We start from the raw sequence: 6,469 nt of genomic DNA, 5'->3' as shown, positions 1-6,469 counted from the left end.
CCGACGTGGTACTTCTTACAGGGCCCAAAAGTGAGTCCAATCTTCTCCTAATGATTATCCGTGATAAGTAAGATATATCTATATATCTTTGGACCTAATTGTAACATTATCTAATTCACAACAAGTGCTTATTCCATCTCTTCTCTTATCTTGGCCCCTCCAAATTCCCCCACTCTTCACAACATCTCCTTCTGCGATTCTAGTTTAATAGTGGTTTGATAAATTAATTCTTATTATATTTGATTTCTTTTAACTGAGTCTTTTTGCTGATATTCTCACACCCGTATAGATACCCAAGAAACTTTGCAGCGGACAAGAATTCTTCTAGATACTTTTGAGAAGACATAACTTTGTTACTTGTTAACATTATGTTGCAAAATCCATTATTTCTAATGTCATGGCTTCTGCTTTCTTTGATTGGATCTTTACTGAGATGAATTGTCATACCACAACTTACATGAGCTCAGTTAGTGTGCGATGATCACTAATATTTGGTACATGCTTTCACATTCCAGTCTATTCCAATTTCATATCAAACAGGTAATTTATTTTCCATTTTTTAATGCCATATCTAGTCCATTGGTCACATGCACACAAATTCACTGATTTAGGCAATGTGTAATGCTCATCTTGGTGTAGATTCGCCAATTTAGGCAGCACCAGTTGTCCATGCAAATTCATCGATTTAGGCAACACAATAACGAACTACAGATTCATGATTTTTAAACAATATCAAATATAGGCTCGTTGATTTAAGCAAAATTAGTACAAATTTGTCGATTTAGGCAGCATGTATGATTGGTGTAGATTGCCTATTTAGGCAACATCGATCACAAAATCATGCTGCAGTGGCTGGTCACCACTATAATGGTATGATTTTGTTACCGAGGTACAAAATTAAAGTGATTTGGATTTGGAGGTATACTAAAATTGGATTTGGACTTGGTATATGTTGATTTCTTGTCATGACAATATTAATGGAATTGAACTTGAGATTGATGAGAATTGTTATATAGACTAATGAGTGTGACCAATTATATCTTTATACATCAGGGTATGACATAAAATGCTTACTCTAATGATATGGGACACTAGAATAGGTAGTATATGGATGACGACATGAATAAACAATGTTGTTTAGTTTAATAAATTTTTCCTTTTAAAATGATATGTTCCTAACACGGAATACTGATCACTGTTTTTTACCAGTATAGTTGCAAATTTCTTATCTTTTCAATTGAGGACAATTTCTTTTCAACGGAGAGGTATGTATTGGAATTGATAATTACCTATTTATTGGAGCTTACAGGTGGAAAATGCATCAGTAGTTATTAGACTATGCAAAAGGATATACAGTTTATGTACATTTTATGATTTAAGTGCTCTTTATGAGCTTTGGCCATTTATGACATCCGATCAGTTTGTACTCATTTTGAACTTTCAAGAAATCTATAAGTGAATACGTGCAAGAGGGAAATGCTCACTCTTACATGGAGGGAGATTGCACCAGTGTCTGCGTTATTCTTCTTTCCTCCTTCCTCTCCTCTCTCGTCATGTCGGTGTAACACTCCGCTCTAGTAGGAGGTGCATCTGCATGTGCTCTTCTACTCTCTCTTGCTCCTGTCTCTCTCTGTTCGTGTATAGTATGGATTATGCGTTGTGCGATTTGTCAGGTATACAGATTTATATGTTTATGGTTTGCAGTGTGCTATTTTGAGTATTTTGCAAGGCCCCCTTGCATCCGTTTGTAGCACATCCCCTATGCCTGAATAAAAATTTCCCTTCCATGTGGGGTTTGGCTACAAAAATATACAAATGAGTACATAACTTCCATAAATCCAACCAAATCATAACGGCTTTATAGAGAGACATCCTCAAATACAAGGCTAAAACAATCACTATGGGAGAATGGTGTTGTTACCGCACAACATTATCGCATAAGAGGAGAGAGAGAGCTGCAAGAAAGAGAGAGAGTGTATGGTGCACACCCGGTGGCGCGTTTCCCAGCTTTACCGCGAGTATTACCGCATTTATTACCGCACAAATAAACGCCCAGATTACCGCACCCGAAAAAGAATCCAAGTGATCCATTCCTCTCCCACTTTTCCCTTTCTATAAATCCTATTCTATTTTGTTACTTTTCAGAAATTGGTACCCCCTTTTTGCATGGAGTGTAAGAAATCCCATTCTCATTGGGATTTTTAGTACCTCTCTTCTCTTTGCTTGCCTCATCTATTGGTATGATTCTCCTACTCTACTCATTTGTACTCCATGAGATTCTATATCAAAAAATATTTTGTTTCCACTTCAAAATCTTATGTCAACTATGCATTCATATGGAAATGGCAAGCGAACGATGATCAAAATTGTATTGTCACCCCCTTTTTGCACAAAGTGTAAGAAATCCCATTCTCATTGGGATTTTTAGTACCTCTCTTCTCTTTGCTTGCCTCATCTATTGGTATGATTCTCCAACTCTACTCATTTGTACTCCATGAGATTCTATAAAAAAAAATATTTTATTTCCACCTCAAAATCTTATGTCAACTATGCATTCATATGGAAATGGCAAGCGAACGATGATCAAAATTGTATTGTCTTGCGTTCATAAAAAAATATCCCTTTTGTACAGCATAAGTAGAGAAAGAAGTCAAAATCCAAAAGATATTTATTAATTTTCATCCTCCAAGAGATGTCCACAAGTGCTTACATCCATGTCCAACCCCATGGTAGCTAAATCAACAAATAAATCTATTGATTCATCCTCTATAGCCTCTCCTATTGAATCATCATCATCCTCTCCATCCTCGTCCTCCTCCTCACTATGGTTGGTTATTGGGAATGGTTGGTTCTCCTCGACCTCAACTGCATCATCGTCATTGGCGTCTTCTTGAGATGGTATGGTGGGATCTGCCAAAGTCTCTATGTTCGTATTTGCAAAGATAGATCTGCTCCGTGGTGTGACTGGAATAACATACCATAGTCGTCTTCGATACATACAAGGCACATAAAAAACCTGTAGGTCATAGAGCAAACACCAACATGAATGTAGTTTTGTATGTATCATATAATGTTTTAGTGAGTTGCACATGGACTTTACCTGCTCACAACTACTAGGTTGCACCAAGTTTTCGGTCTTCCCGCGATGAAATTGCCCGGATTCTACCATATAGAGTCCATTCTCATGTCTCTTAACCTCACCCGCAAACCATCGGCAGTCAAAGAGATATTTGTGAAATGTTCTGAAGTGCACTTTGATTCTCCTCTCTATTGTTCCACATTCCCTCACCTCTTGTGTTGTCATGTCAAAGTTGCCCATAACTCCACTATCGTGAGTGGTTCGACGCTCATCTATCTTGCGGGTTCGAAAATGATGTCCTTCGGACCACATAGAGTTGAATGTGAAGGCCTGCAAAACCCAATCAAGATAGATGAGAGAGAGAGAGAGAGAGAGAGAGGTGACACACATACACACACCCACACACATACACACACTCGCACACACACACTAAACACATTGAGTATATTACCCTTGGTAGACATCCTCGCGCGTACTCCCATTCTTTAGGGCTTATTTGTTCTCCTTGTGCCTTGGCCTTGGTCATGGCATTGTGTATCCACCCAACTGGAATTAGATCAGGGTATTTGGCAAGCTCTTTAGGAAAGGGAGGTTCTCGCCTACCGCCATGCAACCTCTTCCATGCTTCCCTCTCCCTTTCTCTCGTTGTATGCACCTCCACATACATATCCACCCATTTGCCCATGATGGGAGCATTGAGTAGACAATGGTTGTTGACTATGGCTTGGAATTCCCTATCCAAAATCAAGAGAGAACCTTTCCCACTTGGAATGTTTGCGTGTTTTTTTGGATCCTCTTCCTCCATCTTTAAACAAGGCAATGATGGGTCTATTGTGAAAACATATTGAGAGACATACACAAAAGCCTCTTGTACAATCCAACCCTCTGCCATGCTTGCCTGAACACATGTACATGAAACCATTAGTGATTAAAGTAATTAATAAAAAGCGTTGTGAATACAATCCAATCCTAATAAGGTTTAATGCTTAAGATCAATGAATACCTCTGGTTGTGATCGTAGCCTTACAAAGTCTTTCAAGGTCTTTAGGAACCTCTCAAGAAAGAACATCCACCTGGAGTGAACCACACCACAAATGGCTATCTCCTCAACAAGATGGAGCAATAGGTGAACTTGGCTAACAAGGATAGAACGTGGGAATGCATCCTCAATAGCACAAGTTGCTTCAATCGCTAGAAGTCGAGCTGTTGGAATGGCTGAAACTTCGATTTCTTTGGAACTCACAAACCTATAACCAAAAAACCCTTCATAATCTTCATAGTAAAGTTAGTCTTCAAAGTAAAGTTTAGGAGGGAGGATCAAATGTTCTATACCTGACAACTTCTCCCACCTTGAATATTGCAGTCTTTACCTTCATGTCCGCAAATCCACTATGCTAATTGGAAGCACAAACTATTTCACAAACAAAAAGACTTTTTAGTATCTAGAACCCTAAACCACATACACACACACACACACACATTACCTGAAGAATCTTGTGCCAATCATGGGATTTGAGCCTATACAGTTGTGTGGATCCTCCTTTCTTAGTTTTAGTGAAGGCACCCTTGAGCGAACGCATATAACCTGTTGGAGTACGGATGGATGCAATGACTTGTTTCATCCGCTCTTGATCCACCCTTGATAGAATCCAAGGTGCCTTTGGAAGAACCATCTTCCCTCGAGGCCCCATGCGAGGTGTGGCCGAAGGAGGGATCCTCCTTATGGCCATCATGTCCTCTCTAGCCCCCAATGAATCTTTCTTGCCTACTATGTGATCCCATATAGCTTGGCCAACATTTTTGAACACATGCATTGGATCCAATAGGTGTTGGATTTTTAATGAATCCCAATAGGGTAGTGATGAGAAAATAGAGTACCTAGACATACCCCTAGGTGGATCATTGGGAGGAGGCAATGTGTTGTGATGCTCGTTCCAATGTCTTGCCCAATCGGCCATGGTCCAATGGAGTGGCTCCATCCCATTGCACGGTGGAGCATAAGATGGATGTGTGGGCGGCAAGAAGCGATGGTTATTGGGGTAGATCACCTTACCAAGTAGAGCGGGTCTCTCTGTCACGAGTGAGGGTCCACAAGTTGGGCATGCCCTTTGTCCAGATGTCGATAGTCCTACAAAAACAAAAGACATAACCGCATATAAGTGACCAATGCAAAGACATTAAAGCGCGTCACAAAGTATAAGCTTACCAGAAATCTCTCCAAGCCCGCGGTAATCATGCATGGTCCACATGAGAATGCACTTGATCATTGTGCGCCGATCACGAAGTGGTCTTGATACATCAAAAACATCTATGCCATTCTATAGCTCTTGAAGCTCTTCAATCAAAGGTGCTAAATATACATCCATGTTCTTCACCTTGTGTTTTCCTGGGACTAGAAGAGAGAGCAAAATGTTCCCCTTCTTGGTTGACTCCCATGGTGGAATGTTGTAGTTCACAACAACCACTGGCCAAGTACTCCATGAGGTAGACCGATGCCCAAATGGGTTTACCCCATCACTAGCCAGACCAAGCCTCAAGTGACGAGGCTCTTCTCTAAACTCCGGCCATGTCTGCTCAATGTGTTTCCATGCCGGTGAGTCAGCCGGCACTCTCATAACTTCATCGGTGGAGCGATTTGTCATATGCCATGTAAGAAGCTCGCTTGTTCCTTTGGTGCTGAGTATGTGCTTGATGCGGGGAATGAGGGGGAAATGACGAAGAACCTTGCGAGGTATTGTGGTTCCTTGCATTCCCTCTTTGTACCTTGATTCTCCACACTCGGGGCAAGCATCAAGGCCTGCATGTTGATTGCGGAATAGCACGCAATCATTGACACATGCATATATGCGATCATAGTCCATCCCAATCCCTGTCACCACCTGTCGTGCCTTCCTTCGATTTTCTGGAAGATGATTGCCTTTAGGCATCATCTTGCCTAATAGCCTATGACATAATTAAATAACACTTGTTATTGCATATAACCACGAAAAAAACTCACAACTAACACTTATTACACTTAAACGTACCTCAATAGTGCATCGACCCTTGCATTGCTCCATCCAAACATTGCTTGAATATTCAAGATCTCAAGAGACGCTCGTAATATGGAGTAGGAGCATTCCTCGTAAAGAGCGGTGTGTGATGCCTCTAGCAATGAATCTTTGGTTTTTTGGGCGGTTTCTTCACATGCACACTCACGCTCACACTCATTTGCCGCCTCATGTGCAAGAAGATCCTCAACCATATTGTGCAAATGATATTCCTCCACCTCCATGTGGGGTGGGGTGGTGGGGAGATCCCCATATGTGGTGGATGTAGGATGCGCATGCGCTCGTGTGGACCCACCCACATCGAACGGCGGGTGTGACCCCCCTCCCATGACTGCTTCCT

General features: G+C 41.1%; 1 pseudogene; it reads right to left on the bottom strand.

Moving 5' to 3' along the window:
* Positions 1 to 223: 223 nt before the first annotated feature.
* LOC147439849 (uncharacterized) lies at positions 224 to 6,146 on the bottom strand (annotated as a pseudogene).
* Between the last annotated feature and the right edge of the window lie 323 nt (positions 6,147 to 6,469).

The sequence above is a fragment of the Adiantum capillus-veneris genome, chromosome 16, assembly GCF_014529385.1.
Source record: "Adiantum capillus-veneris isolate H3 chromosome 16, ASM1452938v2, whole genome shotgun sequence".
Lineage (NCBI taxonomy): Eukaryota > Viridiplantae > Streptophyta > Polypodiopsida > Polypodiales > Pteridaceae > Adiantum > Adiantum capillus-veneris.
Note: the sequence above shows the minus strand (reverse complement) of the source record. Positions and strands in the feature narration are given on the sequence as shown.